Source organism: Lycium barbarum, chromosome 10, assembly GCF_019175385.1.
Source record: "Lycium barbarum isolate Lr01 chromosome 10, ASM1917538v2, whole genome shotgun sequence".
NCBI lineage: Eukaryota > Viridiplantae > Streptophyta > Magnoliopsida > Solanales > Solanaceae > Lycium > Lycium barbarum.
This window is the reverse complement of record NC_083346.1, coordinates 73819715-73832707: the sequence shown is the minus strand read 5'-3', so window position 1 is coordinate 73832707 and position 12993 is coordinate 73819715. Positions and strand designations below refer to the sequence as shown.

The 12993-nt window shown below is 37.1% G+C and overlaps 1 pseudogene; it reads right to left on the bottom strand.

Moving 5' to 3' along the window:
• Nucleotides 1-2940: 2940 nt before the first annotated feature.
• Nucleotides 2941-12676, bottom strand: LOC132613994 (aspartate--tRNA ligase 2, cytoplasmic-like; annotated as a pseudogene).
• Between the last annotated feature and the right edge of the window lie 317 nt (nucleotides 12677-12993).

Genomic DNA, 12993 nt, shown 5'->3' with positions numbered 1-12993 from the left:
GACAAAGCATTTCTCGATAGGGTGGCCGATCAACCAGTGGTACTTGCAATAATTCGGTTCATCAGTTCTCCCTGCTTCATTCGGCCGCTTCATCTCGGGTAACTCAAAAAGTTTCAGCCCAAGAAGTTCATCAAAGATTGCAGAAAAGTCTGAATCAAGGAATGGATAATCCTTCTCTTGCATCTCCTTCAAAGTTGGTTTTCTATTCGCTCTATCCTCCAAAGAAGTTGACTTCACGCTCTGCTTCTTGCTTACTTTAGTGGTGAACTTCATAGGTGCAACATTATCGTTCATGGATTCTTTGTTTTCGGTCTTGGAAAAATATCTCCCCACTTTCTTTACTTCTTGCTTGTCTTTACCTTTGCGGGATTCGTAGACCGGCGGCGCTTCACTTCCGACTGACGCCATGCTTAACTCCATGTCATGAGCATGAGTGGCCAATTCTTCAAAAGTCTTAGCCTTTATGCCTTGCAAAATATAGGTGAGACCCCAGTGCATACCTTGAATGCACATCTCTATTCCCGAAGCTTCGCTAAGTCTATCTTTGCAGTTTAGACTTGCATGCCTCCATCGATTGATGAAGTCAATAACTGGTTCTTCCTTTCGCTGGCGAGTGTTTGTAAGTTCCACCATGCTTACGGTGCGTCTTGTGCTATAGAAGCGGTTGAGAAACTCCTGCTCCATTTGCTCCCAACTATCAATGGAACCAGACTCAAGGTCTGTGTACCAATCAAAAGCATAACCTTTAAGGGAACGAACAAACTGTTTGGCAAGGTAATCACCATATGTTCCAGCGTTGTTGCATGTTTCAATGAAGTGTGCCACATGTTGCTTCGGATTTCCCTTGCCATCAAACTGCTGAAATTTTGGGGGTTGATAACCGGAAGGCATCTTCAAGCTATCAATCCTTGCAGTGTACGGCTTCGCATATGTAAGGGATGATTTTGCGAAAACATCATATTTATCCTTGATGGTCCCCATGATGAACTCCTTTATTTGATTGATTGGAATCATCCCTTCAGAGGAAACTTGGATTTCTGAAGCATGTCCCACTTGTTTTGCGGGAGATTCAATCCTTTCTTGTGCTTGCGGACGTTTTCCAGGGGCATGACTCGAATCCCCCTCCATCACACTATCAAACCTGTCTGTCAACTTGACATTTCGATTATCTTGATCTTACACATATTTGGTCAAGTCTCCAATTGCCTTTGTCAAGCTTGCGAGTTGTTCTTCAACAGTTGAAGCATTGGTCATCATCGCATGCATCACCATCATAGATGAAGAAGAATAACACGGATTTTCGCGAACATAGGATGCAGACATGTTATGCGGAGTAGATCCAGTGCTCAAGACATCATCGTCAGCTTGCCCGAAGGATTTCTTGGGCTTAGATAAACTAAGTTGGGCAAGAACCCTCTCCACCATTTTGGCGAAATTCTCCCCTTCTTATGTGGTGTTTGAGGAAGATCTCATGCCTTTTGAAGACGAACCAAAGACGACAGCAGATTCAGGTTGTGCTTGCAGAACTCGTTGCCCTAGCAATTTGGCTTGGTTCCTTGTGACAGGTCCGATGCTCCCCTCAGTAACATCTAGGATGTTTTCAACAGCAACGGAGAATTTGGATCCGGCAGTTTTTGCGGATGCGGATTTCAAGTTGACCTTCTTGGAAGCCATCTTAGTGTTTTTGAAGTTCGACTATTGGAGAGAAGAGATGAGAGGTAAAGATTGTCCCACTGGGCGTGCCAAATTTGTAACGACTAATCTTTCGTTCCTGAAAATAATAATCAAGACAAGAAAAATAGCGACAAAGAATAATATTTGATTTCAAGAATTTGTGCGGGGGTTACAATCTTTATGAAATCTTAAATAACAAGATGTAATCCTCTGATTCTTCTCCTCACGATACGACCGTCAATCAAGGGCTTTGCTTGTTCTTGAATGGACAGATCACTTGTTGTTGATATTTCACTACGAATGCGGAGCCGAGCTTTAATCACAAACGTAGAGGTATGGAAACTTGCGGCTCAACACTTGGAGCGAAGACTTCTTAGTATGCGGAAGACTTGCGGCTGAGAGCTTCTCTATGTATTTTTTTCTTCTCTCTTTTGGCTTTATGAAGACCCTTATTTATAGTTGTATGGGAGAGCTAGGGTTTGTATATGATTGGTTGAACCATATCATTTGAACACTTGGTGACATTTGATTGGTTCTTCTATTGACTTGACATGCTGTGTCACTTATGCACGTGGCATGATTTTATTGGTCCTTGACTTCTTGGCGCGTCACGTCATTTGACACGTGGCATGGACCTTGAGCTAATAAAATGGGCTCATCATGTGAAGTCCGACAAGATAGCCTAGCCCAATTGAATTGGTGTTTCAACTAAGTCCATACATGTTGAATTTAAACAATAAATCCGATTATGTTAGCCCATAATATTTGTTTGGACCAATACGTTTAGAATTTAGAGTATGATCCAAATTAATTTGTGGATTTAAGTTCGATTAAATTTTAGTGCCTACAATACTAACTCCTAAAAAAATAGATATTTTAACTAACTTACCTTTAACTAAATGGTACTACTTACTTAATAAGGCTTCTTAATTATATAAAACTCACTTATCTAAATAAAGGTAAATTTAGAAGAAAACAATTAGTACCTTCTTAATTATGTAAATGAACACTTACCGAAATAAATAGGCCAAAGGGACCCTTATGGACAGGAGGGAGGGAGTAATAAATAGAAAGTCATCCCTTGGGGCAAACCAATGGCCATATCACATTTATTTTGCTTTCCCCACAATAATAGTTTTTTGCGATTCAACTAGACAGACGGAGCACGTCCAAGAAAGTATGGTGATAACAAGCAAACAAATTTTTCAAAATGTATTAACTGATACTCGTAAAATTGCGTCAAAAGCAAATAAAGTCAATCGAGTATTTGAAGTAAGTTAGTAATTCCTTTTTCTTCCACAGCCCCAAAGACCAAAACCAGGCAAGTGGTTTATGTTTAATCGTGACATTTCGTTAATTATCATCGAACTACAATGTTCATGGCTCATACATTTAGGAAAACATAGACATGCCTAGTGAAAATAAAAATACGAGAAAATGAATATAGGAATCAGGGGGCAATCCTTTGCGGGTCACGAGGGAAAAGTGATGTCTTCCGGATATTGTTGAGCGCGCAGAAAAGCATTACCACACGCTCCAGTCCTACTCCAAATCCGCCATGGGGAGGAGCACCATATCTATAACAGGCAGAAAAACAGGAGAAAAAACAAAGTTAGATACTCGTTGACAAGTCAATTGAGAATGTGCTAATCAGCTGCAACAGGAGAGGACGTCAAAATTTAGAGAACAAATAGAGCTCTGTCACAACTTGAATTTACCAGATGGCATCAGTTCAAAGAAGTCATAGAAACTCAAGAATCTCATACTGATTTCTAAGCTTAAGGTTGCATTTTCTTTAGCAAGTTTTCAGAGCACAAGTAGAGAAACGGACACTACTATGCGTAATAGAAATCAACATACAGACATCCCAAAACAGAAGAGTGCAAATTGGGACAAAGGGGGTATTATTTTGCCTGCAGTGTGCACTGCTGTAGTTTCATCTTTCTATCTGCTATTAACTTCTTTTGGTTTAGCCCCTCGGTGCTTATGATTAAATTAATAGCAACTTTTCTCATTGATTAACATTGCATGGGCAAGGTTTGTACAAACATAAAGTTTGGTGTGTACATTTAGACTTGTTGGTTACCACACTATTCAGAAAGGAACAAAAAGCAACGAATATATTTTTGCAAAGTACAGACGAAACTGTCTGTGACACATGTGCTTGCATGATTTAGCTGTAATTAGCAAATTAAGAATTATATGAAATGATTAAACTAGTTACCATAGATTTCTAATATTACGGGGAAAATTGATAGGCAAAGAAAACTACCGGAAAGAATCAACATATATGTTGATATGGTCTTCACATCAATTCCACATTCTTCAGCGCGTTTTGCCAAGAACTCAGGTACATGGACACGCTGAGCTCCTGAGATAATTTCTTCCCCTGATAAAGGGCAATGGAAAAATGTGATCACTCTCAAAGCACACTACAAATAGTTTGTGTTTTAGCAGGAATCCATCTCCACATCAGAAAATACTTTCATTTCTTTAAATTCCAATAAGGCCCATTTGGACAATTTTTGGTTGAAGTAGAAAAAAATAAGTACTTAAAATTGAAATTCAAAAAGGGGCATTTGGAAGATGAAATTGTTCTGAGACATAAATTTCACTAGAAAAAAAGTTTGAGTGAAAACCACTATTTCACTTAAATATTCCTCAAACCAGTTATTCAACTTCAATATTCTCTATTTCAAGTTGAAGTTGAAATAATGTACAAAATTATAAGACAAACACTAAGTTGCAAAATATTTCATTATTTGCAAATAATATGTACATCCAAATGCCTACTGAGCTAGACAGCTAGTACAAAATTGAGGCACTGCAGATAAGAAGCTAACAGAATCACTACAGGTTGTACTTTTCCCGCTAGTCCATAAGGATCAGATACCCATATTCCGGGACCATACTTTAACTTCTTGCCTTGACCTAGGCCTCACATCGATCGTTCTGTCCACTGAACTCATCAATCAACCTTGACCTTGACTCTCACTATGTACTCCAACTCTATCTATTAATTTATTTATTTTTTGATAAGGAACTCTATCTATTTTATTTATTGGTGTAAGGAACTCTTATCTTTTTTTTTTTTTTTATCGGTATATGGAACTCTATCTATTAATGAAGACGCTTTATCTAAAGAAGTAGGAAGAAGACTAGGAAAGCAATCGAACAGACAAGGCTCTCTAAAGAAGTAGGAAGAAGACTAGGAAAGCAATCGAACAGACAAGGCTCTCTAAAGAAGCCCCACAGAGTAGAGATGTCGGATGTTGTGTGAAAATCATTTTCCTTCAAGGAAAATTATAAATTCCCATAAATAAATAAAAAGAAAGGTTGATAATGCTCTGGTATCATGTAGAAATTGTGTGTCCATTCTTCATCTAAAAGCTTAAGTTGTTAGAGATATCGCAAAGAATTAGAGAAAAACTGGAAATGTTATATTTGTTTCCTTTTTTAGGAAAGAAGAAGAGATAAAACACAACGTACCAAAGTAGATTGTTTTCGAAAAATAAAGAATTTATCCCGACAGAATACTCAAAATAAAAAAGTTAGCATACCTCTAATGAAGATATCAAAAGAATTACTGTAAGCTGTATTGTCATAACACGGCATAGTATAGAATGGACGAACTGCCAAGGGATATTTGTGAAGTATATAGAATTCAGTTCCATACCTAGAATAGCAAGGAGAACCAGAAGTTAGACAACCATAACAAAAATCAGGATATGCAGAGAATCAAGAAAGGAAAGCTCGGAAAGAGGTTTAGTTGTTGTGGGGTGGAAATGTTAAATACTTCTCAGCAACAAGCTGGCCCAGCTTTCTTTCTGATTCTGTATTTAGGTCTCCAACAGGATCAACTTCAATGCTAGCTTCCTGTAAAAGGAGAAGATCACGAAAAGGTTAAACTGCCATATATTCTGGCTATGTGGCTGAGGCATAAGAAGATATGAGATATCCTGAAGCTTCGTCAGTTCCAGTTCAACCAATTATCGGAGAAAAAGGAAAGGAAAGCAAAGAGCAAATGAGTTTAACATTCATCCTTATCGAAAAAAAAGTTTAACAATCACATATCTGATAGGATTTCTCTATGCAGTATGCACATCAAACTAGCCAGGTGATTGTACTTTAAAATTTCCTCTGACTAATCATTTAACTTTCTACTGATGACCAAAGAAACACCAAGAGTAATGGTATCCTGTCCTTGAAGAGAAGCACTAAGCGATGTTACAGTGACCCACACCTCAGCTGTTTGGCATGACAACATACTTTTTTGAAATTATACAGTCATAACATTTTTGTGGCAGATGCATTCTGCAATAGCATTCAAGTGACTGAAGGCTTCTTCCTTCACAAAAAGGGTTGAGAGAAGGAAAAGTTATGTTTCTTCCACTTATAATAGAAGAGAAGGGTTTCTTCCTTCACAAAAAAGGTAGAGAGAAAGAAAAGCTACAATTCTTCCACTTTTTACTAGAGAAGAAGGTCCTAGTATTGCATACCAGAGCAGAATATTGGGTTTCCTTGTTCTTTTTCTAATTTTCTTCTAAATTAGCATTTGCGGTTTCTTATTGTTTGAGACTAGGAAATCTTGGATAGTCTGACGATTTCTTCACATCATTGATTGCTTGAGATACTATTTTCTTTTGCAGTGCACCAAAAGACCAATATCAGAACGGAAAGATAGCAATCTAAGATCTACAAAAACACCTTTCCAAGAGCAAGATTTTCTTAGGGTGTGCTTGTAAACCACGGTGTAATTACTAGTGTAGCAATTACACAACCTAGTAATTACACGTAAATAATTATAAACATATGTTTATTTGTCATAATGTAATTATAGTGTAATTCTTAGCGTCATGTTTGGTTGCACAAGTGTTATTACATTGTTAAATATTTTTAAATTTTAAATGAAAGTTAATTTTCAAAATTTAAATAACTTTTTCTCAGATAAACAAGTAAATAAACTTTAAACTGTGACAAAAAAAATTTCACACACATACATATATTAAATAATAATAAATTGGTAACTATATCGTAAGAATAATCGGCATCCTCCAAATAAATAATATTTTAACTTGAATTGATAAATAAATTTCAGTAACAATATGACTTTTAAGCAACTTATGTGAATATAATATGAAATACATCATTCATTGCATTTTTAAATAACAAAAAGCAGCTATATATGAGACTAAAAAGTACTCCATCCAGATCAAAAAGAGTGTCCACTTAACCTTTTTTTCTTGGGTCAAAAAGAGTTCACTTATCAAATCAAGAAAGAATTAACCTTGTTTTTCCAGATTTGCCCCTATTAAGTGTTATGTGATCAAATCCCAATACCTATTTAATGAGGGGCAGTTTAGTCAAATTACCTATTTTTTTAGGAGTTAATATTTTCTTAAGGGGTGTGCAAATGGCTAAGTGGACACTCTTTTTGATCCGGAGGGAGTATTTTCTATGATAAATATTTATACCAATAAATAGAAAATAAAGCTAATAAAATACGAAATTGCTAATTTAATAAGTATGCCTCATAAAATGGAAGAGAAAGAGTGAAAAGACTAATATATTTGAAAATAAAAAACAATTTGAAAAGTCACCTTATAGTTACCCGCAATTCTCATCTTCCCTTGAGAATTGGAGTGTGTAATTGCTCCACCTCAATTACATCCAATTTCATGCTGACAGAGTAATTACTAACGTCAAAATTGTGTACTTCCACCAACATACACCCAAATCCAATTTCAAGGTGGATTTTAAACAGTCTCTTAGTTGAAGATCAAAACTTTATTGTTTAGCCAGAACCCTAAATTCTTTGGTGGATTAACTGTCCTCAACATATTTATATCACTCACTTGGGGATGTTACTTTTTTAACCAGAACCCCAGGTTGCAGGGTATTAACTGTCCTCTACACATTCATTACACCCTTGTGGGGCTATGCTCATTCCAAATCATCAATTAAAAGGAGGATAGCCACATCGTAGAAAATATGCATGTCACCGAATCAAAGGTAACATGTAATGGTTTACTCAACAGCATCCCAAACTCACCAGTTATCAGTTCACAATGCACAAATTAGCGGTAACAATAATTGAGATAGGCAGATTCAGTTTCCTGCTACGAGGAAGATGATCAATTCAAAATCCTTATCAACTAGAAAATAGACTACAGCCTCTCTAATAGCAGTGTTGTCAAAGGCGCGCTTAAGCCCTGACGCGAGGCTAAAAACATGTTGAGTGTTTTGCCTCGCTTAATGTGCGTTCTGGTGTCGTCATTAAGGCTCTAAAACATACTTTTTCTTGTCAATGAGCGTTTCCTGAAGGGGTGACACTAAACAATTAATATTTCACTTTATTGTTATTTTTTTCCAATTTCTTTGTTCATATATTTGTTATTCATGCTTATTATTATTAGTTTGGAACAGTTTTCCATTTGCACCTTTTTTCATTAAAGCCCATGCTTTATTTGAGTTTTGTGCTTAAAGCCCTAGCGGACCTTAACACTTTTTTGCACTACTCGATTTTTACAATGCTGTCAAATAGAGGGAACTACGAATGGGAGGATAGAGTTCAAAGAAAGCACAACCACAAAACCTTCTTCCTTGGCGATCATGGAGATAGGCAGCAGATATAGACAAGCAATCCACCCACAACTACTACTCCCTCCGTCCCAATTTGTTTGAAGGTTGACCAGTTTGGGAGTCAATAGCTCTTTCTTTGACTACTATTTTCTGCAACTATTTTCATATATTGTGAATTATTAATTATGCAGACTTATAGTACTTTTTATGTAGTTTTCAAATATGTAAATTTTATTATAAAATACTCGAACAATCTATGTTTAAAATTAAGTCAAAGAAAAAGTTGTTTGACTCCCAAACTGGTCAACCTTTAAACAAATTGGGACGGAGGGAGTAACATTTAGTTATAGAAGATAACCAGAAAAGATGGAACTTCTGACATTTAAAGTAAACAAATGTTCAACAAAGGAGGTCGAAAAGGACAGAATTTTCAAGGCAGAACTATTGGACAAAAATTTCCCTACAATGACAGATTTCAATGAGTTGCAGAAAAAAGAAATAGACAGCATACCATCTTCTCCTTCACTGATGTTTTCTAAAATCTCTGGAACAATGCTTTCTGCTTTTTCTACATGTAATTGACATGGGAACTAAGTGCATGCAGGTGCATCCAAGGTAAGTTTATACTTTCTAATTTCTTTTTTATTCAAAGCCCACCCTCCATCATTTATTTTTTTGACCAAGTCACTTTCCTACTTTATTTTGCTACTGGACCACCGGTGCACAAACTCTTTGCCTAGAGGACCTTCAGCATCAGAACCATAAGAATTGCATGCTCGACTGTTGTCGTAAACATTACATCACTGGTTAAAAAGTTAACATCTTTCTGGTTGTCAACTTTATGATTTGTAAAGAGAACAACCAATATCTGCAACAAACATTTACCTTCAACATTTGAACTCCCTCTTGAAATGTAGCTGTAAGGTCTTTCGCAAATACTGTATTTTCAATAACAAGTAGTTAGTCCCTCTGCAGAAAACAATAGTGAAATAAGATAATTACAAGCTAATGGAAGAAAGTTCCCCTTTCGCCACGAATAAACAAGGGAAACCCATTGAAGAGCACTCCTAATTGTGGAAGTTTAACTAGCCATAAGCAGCCTACTAATCATTCAAATCCATCTCAATTACCTTCAGAGGTTCAAAAGGATATTGCCTTCTAATAGCATCTAGCTCCTTTTTGCATTTCTCATTCAAACTATCAAACATTGCCACAAACAAGCGATCTACAATATCCATGACCTGCACAAGTAAACTCCGCGTTGAGTACAAGCTATTACTTTAGAACATATAAATCCAATACACCATACCTCTGAATAGTGTTCTTTAATCTCCATTTCAACATCAAGACCTGTAAACTCACACAGATGTCTATGTGTGAAGAATCTTCTGCTCTAAAGACAGGGCCAATTTCAAACACACGGCCAAAATCACCACATATTGCCATTTGTTTGTGAAGCTGAGGTGATTGTGCTAGACATGCAGGTTTCCCTTTGTAATCCAATCTGAAAACAGCTGAACCACCTTCACTAGACCCTCCAATCAATTTTGGGGTATGGATTCCGACAAAACCTTCAGACAGCAAAAACTGCCTAAATATCTGCACTTCCACAAGAGAGAGATTAGTACTTCATGCTATGTTTGGTGACAGGCTCAGTATAAGTATATAAAATAATCCATTGAACTATTTCTTTGCTCTATTAATCAAGTGCTTCTTTTATTAACGCCAGAAAGGAGCTGAAACCAAGTCTAACAGCAATTTCTAAGTATAATTATAGAGGTTTGGTCCGTTTGGACTTGCTTATATCCATAGAATATTAGAAAAATGAATATGTACATGCGAAGGAAATTTTGAACTAGAGCTCAATGTCTCTTCAAAAAGTAACAAAGGAAGTGCTTTTGGATATAGTGGAGAGAGGTTCATACAAAACCTACACAATTTTTGCAGATCCAACTCGAAAAAAAAAAAAAAAAAAAAAGGGTACCAGTTTTTGATCTCAAATCATCATAAGAAAACTTTTATAAAGAATCATAACATGAGAATATGTAAAAGGGGCATAGAAAGCAAGCAAGCATAAACCAAAGTTATTCATATAAACAGAATCAGATGTGCGTGGATGTCCCCTACCTTTTTTTTTTTTTTTTGATTAGCCACGGGTGTCCAAATCTCTTTGAGCCCCGACTAATCCCGTGGGTGCACAGGCCCTCGGCAAGGAGTTTCCCGCAAGTGCACCACGGTTAATTCAGGGTTTCCCCAGTCCGATGGCCCTCAGAAATTGTTTGCACCCAGTGGGTTTCGAACTTGAGACCTTGAAAGGGAGCACCCCAAGGCTCAAGTCAATTGCCATCAGGCCAACCCCAGTCCCCTACCTTTTTTTTTTTTTGGGCATGTGTGGATGTCAATACAGCAAAATCTTTTCTCGTTTTTAATAGTAATAAAGAAAAGACATAAAGCACAAAGGATTCCGTAACGAACATTTTCAACTTGACATTGGATGCGGAAAATCCCTTGATTGGCAAGTGTGCGCATATCTAGGATTCTGTAGTTCAAACGGGTATCCTGATTTACACGAACAAGCTGCTCTCCTTTCTGCACTTCATATAGCGAAGTTAGCAGACAATAGTTCCAATAAAAAACCAAATAGACTGTGCCAATTTCAAAATTTGTTACATATTAAAATATGCCAATGACTTTTTTTCCAACAAGATCTTGCTATAAAAGATCTGAATGGTGAAAGTTCGTTAAAACATGACACATTATAGGAAAAAAAGGAGATCATACCTCTAAAGCTTGTTCTATCTCGACCTCGCTTCTAGCAGCATCCTCGATATTAATTGGCAGAGTTGGCACAGCCTTGTTGACACAGTAAAGTTTGCTTATTTGAATTTCCACCTAGAGAACCCACAGGAGTCCTAATAAGTTGAGTATCATAAAACACCAATAACAACAATAAACATATGTAAGGGCTTCGTGCATCACAAACATAACGAATCTTCTATAGTTTAGACCATATCCACAAATTTATAAGCTAAGAACATAATAGAGATCTTGAAAGGATATAACTACGAATCTACCTACTTTAATTGGACAGTATTTAAATTTAAAAGTGGAATTAAGCGTGTGCCTCCCTCTATCACAAAATAGTTGTCTAGCTTTCTGAGAGTCACACTAAAAACGAGTCCATTTGACATATTCCCACAGGAAATGGTTTTAGTGGAAAAAAACTTTACCCTGTGAAGCCATTTTCTGGAAAAAAAATTATTGTTTGCTTGGGTATTTAAAGTAATGTAATATCTGGTAATCCTATATGGGGTAGAAAATGGTACTCCAATAAAGATATTTGATGATATTTTTGAAGTATTAAAAAAATATGACATTTTTTGAGTCTTTTAGCCCTGGTAGTGATTTATATGCTTGTAAAAAACATAGACAACTTGTAGTACATTTTATTTTATTTTTATTCTATATAATATTGGCGTGAAATGAGGGTATTAAGAGTTGACAACAATGCGGAGATGTTGAATGAATGAAAGGTTATGGTGTCAGAATTGAGCTAGGAAAAATGACTTCCCCTACTGACACAAGTCACAAAACAGTGGACAATGATATGAAGAGAAACATTTTATGCCCCATACCAAACACAACTCGTAAGTATAAAGAATAACGGAATAGAATGCAGAGAAACCTGTTGTTGAGTGGCACCAGTAATAGGCTTCTCGGGGACAGTAACAACACCTTCAACGTCAAGAATGGATTCTTTGCTCAAACTAGTTGCAAATTTCACCATCTGCTGACTGAACAAGTCAGGCTTTTACAGTCAAGACGCACTGCACCGTGAAGCCTCTCTCCCTCATAACAGCGAAAGCTATCATCTTCCCAACAGGCCTGATTGTCTGTACTCTACCCCGAATCAGGACAACCTGCTCCCTCATTTCCGGACACAGAGACCCGACTTCCGTCCATTTGCGACCCGACATAGCCTTGGACTGCAGATCGTTGAGCTCCACATCGCCGTAGTTGCTGGAAAGCGGGTCAGGTCCTTCCACGACGGAGACGGCAGAGATGGCGGCAGATGCAGCCGCCTCTTGACGGCGGAGCTGCCGCTCCAGCTTTGCCGCTTCTTTTTTGGACAGCTTTTTACCGCCTTCTTCGTTCATTGGAGGGATTTCCGATTCTTCAGACGCCATTTTTCAGAGTTAGGGTTTAGGAGTATGACAAGTTACAAAGGTGGTGCTCCCTTCCTCTCAAAATAGTCGTCCGCTTATTCACACGCCCCTAATTCTCTGTTTGGATGGTCTTTACCCATGGTTTGATAATTTATGGTATGGTATTACTCAATACAATTTTGGATGGACTACTCAATACAATGGAGGGACTGTATGGTTTGTTGCGCTTTAATAATATTTTTATGGGGAAAAATGGCATTTTTCCCAACTGTGTTATTGCCTAATAGCAATTTTGGTCCCTGTAATACTTGGCTCTGCATATTTAACTTTGAATTAACTAAAGTGGGCGATTTTAGTCTAAAAACTGATCGAGGTTAACAGTGCAAACAGACCGTCTATTACCGCAAAGGGTAGTTCTGGTATTACAATAACAATATTTTATAAAAACCTAATTACACCAAATTTTAGAAGTTTTTCCATCGCATCCTTGCCTCGTAACCGTATGCAACCTTCCTCTCTTCTCCCATTAATGCAGAGTAATAGTTTTATCCATGGATGATTGAGTAACTTT